The 16,707-nt window shown below is 32.4% G+C and overlaps 1 protein-coding gene across 1 annotated transcript in view; it reads right to left on the bottom strand.

The window, feature by feature from the left end:
- LOC129755411 (ras-related protein Rap-2b-like) overlaps positions 1 to 15,750 on the bottom strand; it is an 88,118-nt gene extending 72,368 nt beyond the window's left edge. The window contains exon 1 of the mRNA XM_055751899.1: positions 14,981 to 15,750. The gene's annotated coding sequence lies outside the window, so the exon portion shown is untranslated. The remainder of the gene's footprint in view (positions 1 to 14,980) is intronic.
- Positions 15,751 to 16,707: the final 957 nt, after the last annotated feature.

The raw sequence follows: 16,707 nt of genomic DNA, 5'->3' as shown, positions 1-16,707 counted from the left end.
AATCCTTATTATTACTTTCAATTATGCTTCTTAGTTGAGGTTTGTGATTTATGAAAATAAATCGTTTGAGTTGAAGGACTTTTCAATAGGTTATCAGATTTCAAGTTCAACCCTCATTTAAAAATCTGAACTAAACGATCTGAAATCTTTGGCTAGTGATGAGTATTTGAACATTAAAGCGGAAAAGTAACTTTAAATTTTGGTCACATTCCTTTTATTTCTAGAGTTTGAACACTTATGCTGATGATACTGATACTTCCTGATACTGATGAATTTTAGTGAAAGAAATCGATAAACAGTAAAACCCCTGAATTTATACACCACAGATAAAAATGTTTTCAAACGCGAAAATGCAAAAAAAAATGTGTCTATGGCAAAACAGAAATAAATATTAACCGTAAAATTGGGTGAATCGGGACAGTTTTCTACCTATTTTCTTAATATTTTTGTCAAATTTGCTCATTGAGCCCACGATTTGCCTCAGATGGTGTAAGCAAACTAAATCATACAAATAAAAATGAGATGGGCATGATTTTTTTTTTGCTACTGTTAAAAGTGGCGATCAAGAACAACAATAATAAAATTGATATTATATGAGTTTTTTGCTATCTACAAATAACAATTTAAGGCTCAATAAATTCATTAATTAAGTCCATAAACATTATGTTGTAATTTGCCGATTTTAATACCACGACAAGTGTTTTTTTTTTCAATACACAGAGTATAGTGATTTGCCATCTCTGAAAATATGAAATGCGATATGGGATTAATTTAGCATTATTTCAGTGAAAGAAGGTAATTAATCCAAACTGCTTTAAATTGTAACGATTATTAAAAAACATTCTTTGACACACCAATTGGCCTATTTGGAAATCTACAAATCAGAATGTCTAAGATTCCGGTTTTAAAATTGATTAATTGTTTTTGTTTCTGGAGCTTAGTTTTGTAAAGGTCCACAAAATATATCATCGTTAGCTGAGCTTAATTTGACAAAACCATTACGGAAGTAGTCGCGATTCAATTCACTTTACGGTATTACTTTTCTTTGGTTTTGTTTAAATCTTTGAAATCTAGTTTCAAACTGACAGAATTTAGTGAGACAAAAATATTTCTTATATTGCCAACAAACGATTATAGTGAAGGCTCATTTTATAGTACGTTGGATAAGAAATCGATGAAAAATGCACCCATCATTTTTGATGTAAAGGTCATTTCGTAAAACGAATTTTCTTGCAAAATGCGACATTACTGGACGAGGACTGGTAACTTTATCAATTTAGATTTTATATGTGATGATGAACTTGAAACACAACTTTTAATGGATTATTCTTACTTGTTCTTTCAAATGATTTATTTCTTGTTCCACAAGAGCGCTTGTTTTTAGAAATCGTGCTGGATGTTTTCCAGAATGACCGAAAGCTGCCGCAGTAATTTTGATGGGAAACTCCAGCGCTTGGTTTACCTACTACTCGACTTACTAGTAACGGCTAACATAGCGAGAAGCCGCACTGTTAGTCTGATTGCAAATCCATGTCAATACCGAAACGACTAGGGCTAGCGGGATTCCGACTTGTTGTATGTCGTTTTCCCGCCCGGACTTCTCCCGGTGGAAATCTTTCTCTTCCTTCGAGGGATGGCCGATTGGTGTGTAAAACCAACAACCATGCTGGGAAAACAGGTCAAAGCAGCATCCCCATCTTCGGCACACACGTTTCTTGTTATTGAAATTGAGGTTTGAATTTTTTTTTTTATAAAATCATACCAAAATTTGAGTTGCACAATCAAGTGTATGTTGTGTTGATAACGAAAATCATCCAATATTATCAATTTTTCAAAAAATATCAAAACTTTAACCCAATGTGTCTTGAAACAAGATGAGGACAAGTTTTTTTTCTGTCGCCAGCCAAGTATGGTCCAATCATCCGTCTGCCTGGTGCGTTGTGATGTCCTGGCGTCGTTGATGGTCGTGTTTCCAAGTCCTTCTAAAATGACTTGCTTGCTCTACGATACGATACGAGCCATTCATCAACCGTCTCATCAGTACCGTCGATTGTTTGACTTTGGAGGAAGTAGAAAGATCTACTTTAGCCCAAGCAACTAAGAAGAGATTACTCAATTACGGATGCCAAAATCAACAACGAGATACCGAAACTATGTCTGATTTTGTTGATGTGATACGTATGGAGAAATCATCTGTGGTATAACGAACAAAATAAAATGTCAACTGTGAAAAAGTTCTGAAAATAGTAAAAATCTATCGACTGGTTTTAAATATATTACTTTAGAAGAGATTTATCACCGTAGTATATGCTTGTTAGAACTTGATTTATCGACCTTATCGGTAAAAAGTGATATTATTTTTAGAAAGAACATCTTAACCCTTTCCTTCCCATGGTAGCACAGGTGATCCACAACTTTGCACAGCTCGCATTTGAACTGGGCACTTTGGATCAACACCATTTTTTCACCGAATGTGTAGATATGAGTAAAGAAACATTTCACAAAATTTGAAGAAAATCGGTTCGCTAGGTTTTGCTTGGCAGATCAAAAGCTGCAAAAAAGACGGATTTTTTTTCGAATTTAAATCAAGTCAGCATTTGCTGCTCAATAACTTGACAAGTTTTTAAAATTTCCTTGAAATAAAAATACTGACGTGCAGAAGGTTGCTTATGCAAGCAGAATCAAATGATGGTTTACTTAGATTTCAACTAAAACATATAAATTTTTGAGTAAGTAAAGTGGATCACTGGTGATACACTGGGAACAAAACGTACTTTTCATCTTGTGAAGCTTCTTATCAATACTCAAGAAAATCATTTCGTCAACAAAAAAATTCGCTTCAGGATAGTTAATTCATCTGCTTAAATGACCACATGTCTCAATATATTTGTAAAAGTTCGAGATTTTCTCGAAAAACGGCATGTTTTGTTTCCCTTGCGCAAAGTGTCATGGCGGCCAATTGTTCAAGGAAAAAATGAAAATTTCAGATATTTCAATAAATAGACTTTCGAGGGATGCGTATACCAAAGAAGTTTTTCATCAAATAGGATCGTTTTAGTTTGTGATCAATGAAGTGATGAAATTCCATGTTTTTTTGCAATTATTTCCTGTTTTTCATTTGCACCCTATGTGTTGTTATCTTCCCAATGGAGCACATATCTAGCGTAACATTTAAAAAGGGCGAAACTGCCAAATGTAAACAAATCGAGTTAACGGTCATTCCGGATTTACGCAGTTGCACTTTACCTACTAAACGCGATTTCATCTTAAAATCGCTTAAAACTTTCAAAAAATTGATAAAATTAAAATGGGCGAAACTTCATGTTGATGCATTTTCGTTGGAACGTGAAGTTACGCCTATTCAAAATGGGGTTAATTTTTCTATTCGTGTAGAGCCAATAGGCGTAACTGAGTTGACCGTGTGTGACAAAACGGCTTAATTAGTTTTTGCGTGTGAGACAAGTGGGCGTAACTTCAAAACCAAAACAAAAACGGCCGATCAATTGGGCCGAAACTTGCTGGCGTAACTGAAATCGAAAACATAAAAAGGCGAAACTTGAAAATCTCGGAAATTTAGTGAGAAAAGTTAAAGATTTTGATAATCAACGAACAATAAGTGAATATAATGCACTTTTTTTTATTTTGCTGAACAAAAAGTGGTCGATTTTTTAAATAGGATTTGATTAGATGTTCCGAAATTTCCAACGCGATTTTCTCGTTTCGAGCTAACTGCTAGTTTCGCCCTTTTTAAATGTTACGCTAGATATGATCCACCTCAAAACCCAAATTTATAAAATGGATCATTAAATTAGGCTTAAATTATGCATCTTTTGTTCTAGAACTTTAGCTGTAAATCAATATTTCTATTTTTGAAACGTGAAAAACCTCGTGGGAAGGAAAGGGTTAAGAATTTGATATTTTTTAGACGGATAGAAGAAGAAATGAAAGATGGTGAAATTGAGAGCGACGAATTTATTTAGAAGCATTATTATCACATACAAAATATTCATTCATCATGGGCCAACTACTATGGAGTAACAGATATAAAGTTATAATTTTTTATTCCTGGAATTTTTTAACAATCAGCTTACATATTCCATGCTCTGTTCTTTTCAGGTTGAAAATTCCTTAATTTTTTTAAATATATGTACATCGTACCTTCAAATATTTCATCTTACTGCTTCAAGTTGAGTAGCCGCATCGAATTGGTTCCCCGCTAAAAAAATTACTGTTGATGGATGGTCAAATAAAAAGCATTGGCAAAATCTGAGGTGAAAATATTCCGCGAGTACCTTCTATTTGCTCGGGTCAAGTATTTGACTAGCTAGGAGAAGGCTACTTCACTGGGGAAATTCATCATGAAAAGGTAAAACTTTTTTGAGAACTTTTCCAACGGGTCTGGTAGGAAAGATTCTCGAAAAACTCAAGCGGCAAAAATGGTTGTTGGTAGTTGGAACTAATTTACGGTTTGTCCGTGAGCTGTACATAATTCGGAATGTGAAACAATTTAGAGCTGGAATTTTCTTGCCTTGAGAGAAATATTTTGATATTTACAAGAAAATCATCGTGTGCACTCATAGTTTCATTCATGGTACACTGGTTGTGTTTTTATTGTACGTCTTTTCAATCATGGCATCATTTTTAGAGAAATTCTAGCCTACGGATGTTACCTTCTCTAAACATATTCATTTTTGTGGAACTGGTAAAACGTCCAGTAGCAGATTTTCTTACATTAATAATCAAAGTTTACTGTAATACTTTTTCCCAGCAACATTCGAAGGATGGGGACACTTGATCCCCTTTTCTTATTTCCTTCATATCTTTTTGGGAAAATTTAGCAACTCGTCGTCTTTTGCGTTTTTTCTCACAGCCTGTTATTTCAAGTTAATATGTTCCAAAAGTTACAATAATATATGAACTCGTAGATGAGCTAGAAGCATTTTAGTGAGACTAAAAAAAATGTGATATTTTCTAACGTTACAGGAGTCTTGATCCTTTACTAAAGAAGACTCGATCCTTCATTCAGGGTCCCTGACGCTAGCCAAAAATCTAATAAAATCTGAAGATAAAAGGTCCGTTGGCTATTTCTTGCCAAATCAGTTCTCATTTCACAGTTTGTAAGTATCAGACAAAGAAAATTCTAAAAGTTTGTCTTCTACCCTATATTCATTGTATACTTTAAGGCGCAATTTTCTAGTTTTCAGATAAATAGGGTAAATTAACTAGTTTTCGACATTTTTTACTTGCTTTGTCAGCGAAACCATATAAATAAATCAATTGACTATAGTTTTTCATCTCTAATATGATTGGTTCTATGAATCAGACTTTCTTCTACATTCTCTACCTTTTTTATTGATCAAAAGTCTCAAAATAAAGTTTTAATTTACTTTTTACTAAAACTTTTCGATGGTCCAGTTTTCGACATTAAATTTTAGTTTTCGACACCAAAAGTTTTTGACAAGAACAATTCCACCTCCTTTATTTGCAAAGGAATACGAATTTTTGCATATTGCAGGTGCTTGTTTACTACACGGCGTGTTTACACCATGGAAACAGTTTAAACACTCACAGGAAGTTGGGTGTCGAAAAATAGATTTTTAGGTAAATTTTCAGCACTAGTTTTCGACAGTTTAAAAATAGTTCAAATTCTGTAAAATGTAGGCAAAAATATGAATTAAATTAACGAAAACATCCATCCATTGATTCCTTTTAAGTTGCTTTTATTTGAATAAAAGGTAAGTTTTTTCATGATTCAAAACTATTCATAATTGATCGATGACATTGTATTTAATAGGTGATTTAGAATGTTACTTTTAATTTAATGATTCACTACTATTGAATAACTTATTTGCAATAATGTTTATGCTCAACACATGCTAAATTGGAAGAACAGAAATAGAAAAATATAAACATATAAAGCTTAAGAAAACAAACAGAAAGATAGGCCTTTAATTAAAAATCAGACGAAAATAGCTGCTGTCGAAATCTGGAGTATCCCTACAGTATTTTTAGCCAATTTTAACAGATAATTACTCGATAAACATAAGTGACTAGCTGACCCGGTAAACTTAATAAATCGTTGGAAAATGATTTCAGTTCTTTAACTTCTTCGTGCTGGTGAATCAGTTTTCATGAAAATCGTCTTCAAGTTGTTCGAGTTTTGTCCCGTTTCTTGTTGATTTTCTATAGGAGCCCCCCATCCATAAAAAGTAATACTCTCGAAACTGTTATACAAACCATCTATGGCCCGAAAACCCCTCGGATACCAAATTTCACTTAATTCCGATAGACCATTCATACGTGTTACAAAAAAAACGCCTCCATTTTTATTTATAAGATTGGTCAGATATGAGTAATTTCAGGATAACCAATGATCACGCTCCATTCAGATGAAAAATATATCTTTTTGGACTCTAGGGATCAATTATACCCATAACAAACATTTTGGAAAACTTTTTCTTAAAAAAATTGAGATATTACTATTGCATTATGAAGTTCGTGTTATGCTCTAAAGATTGACATATTGGAATGAATATTTTTATACTAATTTTTTCATGTGAGAAACATTTTAAAGTGATACATAAGATCTTCAGACCACATTTTGTAAAACTTTTCAAACAAAGTTCAATAACTCGAAAACTAAAATTTTTAAAACTTGTTAAGATAACAGCATTGTTGTTTTGTTCATATTGGCACCTTTTTCTAGAACAAATATCAAATGTTCTAGGAACTATTATCAGGATATAAGATTCAAAAATCGTTCTCAAATTCGGAATTCAGATATTGAACTCAGGTTAAAAAGGCAGGATAGAGATTCGGAATTTTGATTAAAAATTCAAACTACGAATCAGCTTGTAGCTAAATTTTAGAATCAAGATTAATATATCAAGGTGAGAATTTCATTCAAGATTGCAACTATAGGAACGCAGTTTCATACTTTTGATTCTGGATTCAAAATTTAAATATGTAGTCAGAGTCAGTTTGGAAACACAAACAAGAGAAATCACAAATATAAAATAAAATTTGAAATCGTTTTGAAGAGTTTGTTCTTTGAAAAATTAAGATTTCCATTTAAAAAAAACAGCCCCAGATTGAAAATTATGAAATAAATTTAATTAATAAATTTTTGTTGGCCATGAACTTTGACTTAATCTTCAAGTGAAAATTGAGTTGAAATTATATTTAATTGTATTTTTGTTAAACATTATAAAAACATCAGATTATTTCAACCTTAGATGTTAAATTTGAATCGATTTTAGAAGAGTAGAAAATAAATCTGATTTGAACTCCAAACATGATCTACTACTTTTATCGCTTAATATTTGATAAATTTTCACCATTGCTTAAAATGGTAATGCTTGTGGTTGAAAAAAAAAACAGCTTATAACTAGCTTATTCATGCAAAATCAAACTTTTTTTTTAAAATGAAACCAAATCCTTTTATTTTTTTAAACGTCATAATAAAGGTTGGCGACTTCTTCTTTTGAAAGGTAGAATTTTAAGGAAATCCTTAATTTATGGTTGCCAGATTTTTTTCAGCACGTAGCCGCAGCACGTAATCAATCTGGACAATATCCGGGTAAATTTGGTCAAAACCCAAGAATTACTAAACAAAAATCGAGAAACAAAAATTTTTTTTAAAAAATTCATCTAAATTTTTCAGCAGATTCGAAAACGTTTTTCAGGCTTCCATTATTTCTTTTACGATTATTTTTATAAAACTTACTTAAAAAATCTCGTTTTCGAAGCGTAAAGAAATAATATTACAACACTATTTGTTTTTTTTTTCTTGTATGATCCGGGCTTTTTTCAATGAAATCCGGGCAACCGGGCCGGACCGGATCATTTGTTTAGATCATAAATATCAACAATATAGTCAATCATACGCCATATTAATGTTGAGATGATCGATACCAAATTTATCCACCTTTTATATACGACACAGAAATTACAAATTGATGTTGTGTTGAGTTTTTTTTATTTCATTTTTGAATTCAGCACCCGATTTTTCATTGAAATTGATCTTCAGTGTACTTAAGTCAAATATGCTGTTAGCTAGTGAATTAATGCTTACTTATGTAAGATTCTCGGTAGTTTTACATTCTGTTTTGTTTTGAGTGTGTATTTTTTTCTTGAGGAATTAGTAAAAACCTGCCTTCAAACAAAATTTATGTCTCAAGAAAGTGTTTTGTTTGTCAACAAAGTTTTCCTCAAGTGGAAGTTGTCTGGAAGTGTTGTTAGAATTTTTTTTGTATAATTCAATGGAGATTATATAAATTTACAAAAAAATTTTCGTCACCTTCGAATATTTCACATTTTGTATCTAATGTGAAATATTCGAAGGTGACGAAAAATATCAGAGAAACATGAGGTATTAAAGAAGGAACGAACATAAGCCGTAAATATCATGAATTTTTCGAAAAAATATACAACAGTTCATCGACGGGACTTGAACCCGCAATCTTCGTTTTAGTACACGTCGAGCTCTACCGATTCACTGATGGATTTCTATAAAAGGGAAGACTGGGGACTCTGGGGAGTTATTTTTTTTTAAATCTTCAATTGAAACGGCTCATACGTAAATATTTTAAGGAGCCACACTCGTTTTTGTTTTGGCAATCATTTTCTTAGTCTAGCACTTTTTCAAAAGAAAAAAGAAGATAGAAAGCGAAATATGAAAATAAAAAAAAAATTATATACGGAGATCGATAGCTTTTAGGAAGATGTAGATTTCGGTCATGTTGTCCAAATCTAGCAAAGCTAGCATTGGAGCTCTCTCTGGAACGTTGGGTGGCTTTCTTCGGGCCCGAAGGGAGTCTATAAAATTCGTTCTGGCGACAAGATGGACCTCACACAACTAACAATATGCTCGATTAGCTGCAACCTTGGCTGTAGGAACCAGGGGGGGAGGGGTTGGGGGGTTAAAATCCCCCCCTCCCCCATTAAGGTTCAGAAAAACCAAACGAGATATTCTTGTCTACACTTTAAATTCTAAATTCTCAATGAAATTTTGATGATTGCGTAAGGTTATTTAAAAGAAACAATCTTGACTCAGCACTGATACTAAAACCTCAAAAACTAATCTCAGGTTGAAAATTCGGCTGCAACTTTTCAAAACAAAGTTCACATGTTGATGGAAATTCAGTTATGAATTTTGAATTTTAAATAATTGTATTTCTTTTGTCATCTTTCGGTTTTTGTATCCAGTTTTGTATTCTTGAAAACCCAAATTAAAAATAAAAGCTTTTTCAAAAACCTACTTCAATTTTATTTCGCATTCCTTGCAAATTTAATTCTTGATTTTCAAAACGTAGAATCAATCCTGAGATTTTTTTCAAAATCAAATTCAAAAATGCAGAATTCCTACTTAGTAAATCCTTGACATGGCGATAAAGAATTCAAAACTCATAAAACGCAGATTCATTATTTGAAAATTCATATTTGAATTCAATCCAGATAGTAACCCAAAGCTTCTCAACTTGTTTTTACTTATTCTTTTAGTAGAAATATTACTATTATCATTACCATAACTTTTAGTCAATTTTTCACCATTTTCAGTATTTTTTTTTATTTGTTATTATGTTTTTGATGCATTCAGAATTTTTATTGTATTATTTATATTGTTAATTTTTGAGTCATTTTTGTCTTTTTCCATCATTTTTTATTTATTTTGTTTCATTTTTAGTTATTTGTTTGCATGTGTTTTTTCTTGTAATTTTATAAAATTTTCATTATAATTGTCATTTTTGAGTAGGTACCTTGAGATCGTTAAAATGTATTTATGGTGTTTATTTATATTATATAGATCATGTTATAGCGAAAAATATAACTTAATGTCGTTCCCAAAAATTGATGGATGCTGGCACAAGTGCCAAAATCGGATGTTGTTAAAATCGAATGTTGCCAAAATCGAAAGTTGCCAAATGCGAACGAGGTCAGTATTAGTAATTCTGGTCTGGAATTTAGATTCAGAAATCGTATTGATTCAATATTCATTCAGTATTCAATACTATTGAAATTCGTACACAGATTCAACATACCAATTTTGATTGCAGCTTCAGCTCGTAAATGAGTTTTAAAATCAAGATATAAATATCAAGATATCTATTTCGTTGAGAAGATCACAAAATTAAAATATTGATTGATACTAAAATTTTGAAGTTTCAGCTAATAATATCAAATATAAAGTAGAATTTGAGATCATTTTGCAAGCTTTGTTTTATAAAAATCCTGCTTTTCATAATAAAATAAAATGTTCCAAAGAGTATTAATTAGGGTATTAAATGTTCATGAAATATATTTGCTGATAAAGAAACATGCAATCTACACGTAACTTCAGGGAATTTCATTTTTTTTGTGTACTGTTTACCATAGTTAATATTGCAGTCAAATTTCAAACTCTAACTTAAATTTGGATCGAATTTACAAGAATAAGATTTGAACTGCAAAAATTTCGATCTCTTACCTCAAGTTTCGGAAATTTGATTTATTTTCTTCAATGGTTGGTATTCTTCAATTTGCTCAAAAGTTTGGCAGATTTAATTTGAGCAAAGAATAGTTTTCTTTTTATTGAAGGCTTCCTTAAGCTTAATTTACCAGACTATTAAGAGAATGAATTGAAAATAATTTCCCTTTTTTTTGCAACTTAAGGATTCATTTAAAATTTTGCTTGCCATTTTAAAGATTCTAGAACGTACCTTCAAAAGTTACGATTTAATGTGAAGAACTATTGATTTTAAAATATTTAAAAATAAATAACTTAATAGTAGGTACTCATTTTTTTTAGATTTTTTTCAATTAATGAATTGTTTGAGCCAAATTATCAAAGAATAAAAATCAGTGATAAATTTCTTCCCCTATGAAGCGGCTCTTCCAACGGCCCTGGCTGCAACAAAACATTGTAACTTTTTAAAATTTCAACTTTTTTTTTAATAAAAATTTCTGGTTTATTTCTGGATTAAACTCGAATATGCCTCTTTTTTAGTGTTTTTTTTTGTGGAAAATAACGTAATGTCTTAACTCATCTTGAAAGAATTTTTTGATAATATTAGCATTTTTCATAGAATTTTCTCTTGTGTGACATTCTTGCGTGTAACTTTAAGTAAAATTGATCAGAATTTCTGAACTTTTATAACGATTCATCTATCTTCGTTTTGATGCTGGAACACACTTATTTTAGCTTAGCTTGATCGACTACTCACATCCACCTGAATCATTGAATTCGAAATGCTGCATTACTAATTTTTACAAAATGATTGTCTTTGAAAAAATGTATCCTTCTTTTAATTATCAATCAATAATAACATTGCGTGTCTCTCATTTCCTACAATAAAAGCATTTCGAAACCATGATCACAAGCGTGGCTCAGTAGAAATGATTCCACATCGCCAATGGTTGCTACTCCGTGATTGACCGAGGCCATCAATTTTGTCCAGAGGTCAAAAGAATGGTGTCTGGGATTGACAACACATTCACAATGTTCAAAACTGATGCTCTCTCTTTGAACATCAATAACGGCGCCGGCCACGTCCTAGTAGTCAATAGATAGAGAGGAAAATAAGAGAAAGGGATGATAGAATATAATATCATGCTTTAGGACCGAGGTTACCTCTGCATCCTAGCAAAACAATTTGTGTTTGGAGGTTGGGGTGGTAGGATATGATCAGGAGACACTTTTGACTAGTGTGATTAAGTTTTTTTTCTGTCTTATTCTCGAAATTTATTTTTCTATGAACACTCATTAGCTGTTCCAAGTTAAATCCTAAAAACACAATTAACTTCTTCCTTTCGTAAAATCGTTTATTCGATTAAATAGTAAAACTGTAAAGTTCAGAAGTAATTTTGGTAAATGGTACGATCATAGGTTTTCTTACATCTTTAATGTTTTCTTTTTTTCAAGCCTTTATCAAAATCCAAGTTCTTTAACCTGCCAATTGCAATATTTTAATGGACTATCTCCTATTAAACTGGGGAACAGATATATAATAATTCTTAAGTAGCCCCATATTATTGAAAAACAGCTGCTAAGATGAAAAGGCAGTCTAGCGCTATTGTCAACAAAAATGTTCTGTTATTAATATTAGATTTTGAAAATTTTTCAAATTGATGTTAAATCCCGTTATTTGCGAAATAACTTTACACAATTCATCCGAACGGTTCCAGTCATATGTCCATAATTAAATTATACATATTGACGATACTAGACTAATATTGTCTACACTTGTTCACATTCAATTTCTTCACAAAATCATGCACCTATCATGGATACTATTTACTAACATTAAAAATAATGGATTTATCAGCTTGAATGTATGTTGCTCCTATGATTCTCCATAAATTTGGTAAAAAACTTCCCTAAATCTCTTCTTGGTTTGCCACTAAGAAATCATCTCATTGCCCTTAAATTTTTTAGACTGATTAAGATTTTCCGTAAAATAATAACCTTGAAGCTTCCGTTCAAAGTTGTATGAGTTATGTATTGAAAGGTGATAACCTAAAAACTTCAAAGATACGATATTATTTAATGGTAGGATAAGTTTCATATTGTTAAATTAACAATCAGAATATCTTTATAGTTCGTTGTTTAACAGAAAAAAAGAAATCATAAGATGAACTAAAATCTTACCGCGGATTCTGTTTACACTCTAATGCCTAGTCTACACGGTCTACACTAGGTCATTGTGGTGACATATTTCGGAGTAACCCAAGATGTTTAAAATCCCGAAAAAAAATATTTTTAAGTTTCCTGAAAAAAATGGGCCGCAACCAGTTGCAGCAGCCGAAAAATGATACACAACCCTCGTCGAGCTTAAAAAAATTCTAATATTTAATAAGCTTAATGCTATTTCGTATTTCCTTATCACAATCTACAAAATTATATGACTAAATAAGCTGTCTCAAACAAGTAGATAAAAAAAAAATTAACCTAGCCAAAACCGCAAAAACTACCGATCATTACCTATACGCGAAGGTAAGATTTCAAAACCATTCATGTACAAAAGCCGCTCTACATTTTAACTGGCTGTGAAATGCAGTGCGAACAATTTAAATAATAATTATTAACGCCAACACATACTACACTTTACATATTAAAGATAATGAAATATGTAAGTACTTATCTTTTATGCTTTCGAACCATTCGAACATTTCCAAGAAATTAATTCTACAGCGGATTGTTTGACCGTAATGAGATAGGCCTATTTATAGATGGTGTATTTTTGACAAAAATCTATTCATATGTAACTTTTCCAAGGGATCAGGATAAAATAATAAATCAGACTCAGTTAAATTGCTTCGAAAATGATATTATGTTTTGGTACAGAATAACAAATAATAATATTTTGAAGAAATATTTCAGTCTATAACAATTGAACATGTTAATACATATTAATCTGCTATATCGGCAACCATGCATTGAAAAGTTTTGCCGTTCAACGAAACTAATCTTAACGAAAACATGAAGTGAGCTTCAAAAAAGCTTCATAAGAGGAGCTTTTTTTTACGTGGTTTGTTCAAAGCAATATTGCATGCAAGATTGAATATTAAGCAAAATTCATGAACTACTTATTTACGAAATTTTTACGGCACTGTACCGAACAAAAAACAAAAACGAAAAATTGCTTGAAAAAACTATTTAGATAACAACTACTAAGAAAACTAATACTTATCTTGTATTCAGAACTCGGTGCAAGCAAAAGTTTGTCAGCCAATCTGATGGTAACGGGAGGTAACGCAGTTCAAACCTTCAATGAGCTCCACAAGCGCCACATCATAGAAAGCTTTCGCGGAACTTTCCCGAACCTCTCCCCTGCAGTCCGCGTCATCAAGCAACCAAGCATTGAGAAACATAATATTTTTTCCTATTTCCCTATTTCACACAACAATCATCTTCGAAATTTCTTAACTCAAAAACGCACTCGCACTTTACACATCGTTTAAACCAGTAATGATCAATTTAAAGCATCTACAATACGCACAATTTAGGAAACTTTGGGATTAGCAAATCTAAACGCGACTATCAAAATGCAGTGCTGCCAAAAAACTCCTGATGCTGGAACACACTTATTTTCATCAAAAACTATTTGTTATCTGAAATAAGGTTAATCGTTTAAACAATCGTTTAAACCGGCATTCTTCTATCAATTTAACGTCCGACAAATTGAAGGTCCTAGAATTGTAATTACCCCATCGATTGAGGTCAATTCTAGTGGAAAACTGTTCCCGGAATCAGATACCAACGTATTCTATTGTACTCACTCAAATGCGTATGAGTAGGCACAAATTCCTAGATGGCATCGAACCGAATCGAAATCTATCGTTCGTTGAGAAGCGATGGGGGAAAAAAGTGAAAACTATGTAGATAGGTACTAGCTCTGAGGTCCAGTTTCCATCAAGCCTTTCCGTTTTTCCTCAGAATGATGGTCCTCCGACTCTGTTCTTGAAAGTTTTCCGCCGAGACAACTTTGATGTTTTCTTTGAAGTTTGCTGGGGTATGATATTACACTTCTTCGGCTATGGCTCGCATTTACAGCTTCCAGAGCTAGCTTACATTTTTTTTAGATGAATTTTGTTTAATAGAGTTTTCAATGGATTTTTTTTATCATTTTAAAGCTTTGCAATGTTTATGTTCTTCGAAAACACAAAACCAATCGACAATGGTTAGGTTCGTGAAATCTGAGAAACCAATTTGAAATCGTTTGAAAAGTTTCGACGTTTTATTTTTGTTTTTGAATCTTTAACGATACTTTCAGCTTCTGAACCTTCCAGAACATTCGCTTCGATCCATTTTCGAATACTAATGTTATTATTCTAACACGCGGGGATGATTTGAAAATTCATGAAAATTCATTAGATCAGCGAGTTTACTCATTCTGTTTCCTTTCACGCTTAAATAAGTTCCCCTTAAACGTTGATGCTGGGAACACAATGTTGTACTATGTACCACTTTTAAACAGCTCACCAGTCCGTATCGAAATCATACCTTTTTCTGAAGGGTCGCCAAAAAAGATCCTTTTCTCGGAACTGCTAGGTAACATCAACTGCTACAATCCGTGACCAAAGTTTGCCGTCAGGGGTAATCTCGTTTAAGAGAAGGAAAAATCACACAAAATCCTGGCGCCGATGTGTCTTCGTTTGATCTCGAGCAAATTCTTCGGAAAATCAACAGACGGCGGCTGATGCACTAATTAGTGTGAGATTTCTTGGAAGCGTTTCTGCGAGTCCTGACACTGAAACGGGGTAATTTTCCATGCACTCCAGGCACTTTCAGACTCCGCGAATGGCACACTGATAAATTTGCCCAATCAATTTTCCGCCAAATAGCTCAGCTCAAATTCCAACGACCAACGACCAAGTGGTATGGCGACCGTCAACAAGCTTCGAAATCCCGAAACTAAATATTCACGGTTACAACTTACAAAACCACTACTCGTTGTTAGTATGATGATGACACACCCACAACTCGGCACACTCACTGAACTGGGCACTTGTTGCTCTTCGACTCTTCTGGTAGGTAAACAAATCCTAGCCCACAACAAATCACGTCGTCGACAGTTAGTCCCAGTTTGAAACCGACACAGGAACCCGGAAGCTGTGTGAGGAAGTGGGAGGTTCAGAAAATCTCGTTCTAGTGAAAGTTCTGGTTGTGATTTCAGAAGGTTGATTTCGTTTGGTTGAACGATCGAAAACGATTCGATTCGACTCAATTGGACCGGATGGGAATGACTTTTGGCTGAATAACCTTCCGAGTACGCGTTCCGAAAGGAAATGATAGTAACCATCTGGGTGGCTGGGTACTTTATAATGCTAATGACTTAGATGTACATGGAGAAAGCTTCTGCTCGCGTTTCCGGCGGAAGAGTAGAAGCGACTCTCTTGCTTTGAGTTTTTCTCTCGAAAAAATGGCGCCAATTCGATTCGATGGGGTGCGTATCGAGGATTGCTGACAAATTGATAAAGGATAGAAAAAACGTGGATGACATATTATTTTTACTTTAAAAAAATGGTTTGAAAAGATTTATAGATATGAACATGTAACAAGAACTTCATGACACCATATTTTCAAAACAATTTTAAACTCTCAATATTTTTCAGACAAAATTTAATAAAATGTTCAATTGATCCCTAGAGTTCAAAAAGGTATATTTTTCTTCAAATTGATTGTGATCATTTCTGATTACGAAATTATCAAAATTTATCTTATAACTGATATTCAACGATCGTTACAAATGCCTCAGATGTTTCTTTTTTAAATTTGTTTCATTTTAAATATTTGTCAAACTTTTGTTTTTCGTCTTGTTTTTAAAACATAGTTAGGATTAGGGATAAACATAATTATAGAAGAGTTAGGTTTAACAGAAGTACATGATTTGTTAGTTTTAAGATTTTTTTTTTAATTTTTTGAAAAAATATTCAAAAATATTTACGTATGCATTTTACTTAAAAACTAGCACTTTTCTTAGATCTAATTGCACTTTTATTAAAACTAATGTTTCTGATCTCAAATCATATGAATTAAGTTTTGAAAATGTTTAACAAATATAAATTTATTGTTCCATCTTAAGGAACGCACTCTTTCTTAAAATCCTTTGATATTTACATCTTTTCTTGTTTCCATTATATAAGCTTTGCACACTAAAGTCAAAGTCCTGCCTTGAATTTAAAATTTTTCTTGTTTATTGTGCATTGGAATAAATCTTCTGCATCGGA

The sequence above is a fragment of the Uranotaenia lowii genome, chromosome 3, assembly GCF_029784155.1.
Source record: "Uranotaenia lowii strain MFRU-FL chromosome 3, ASM2978415v1, whole genome shotgun sequence".
NCBI lineage: Eukaryota > Metazoa > Arthropoda > Insecta > Diptera > Culicidae > Uranotaenia > Uranotaenia lowii.
This window is presented reverse-complemented; position numbering and strand designations above follow the sequence as displayed.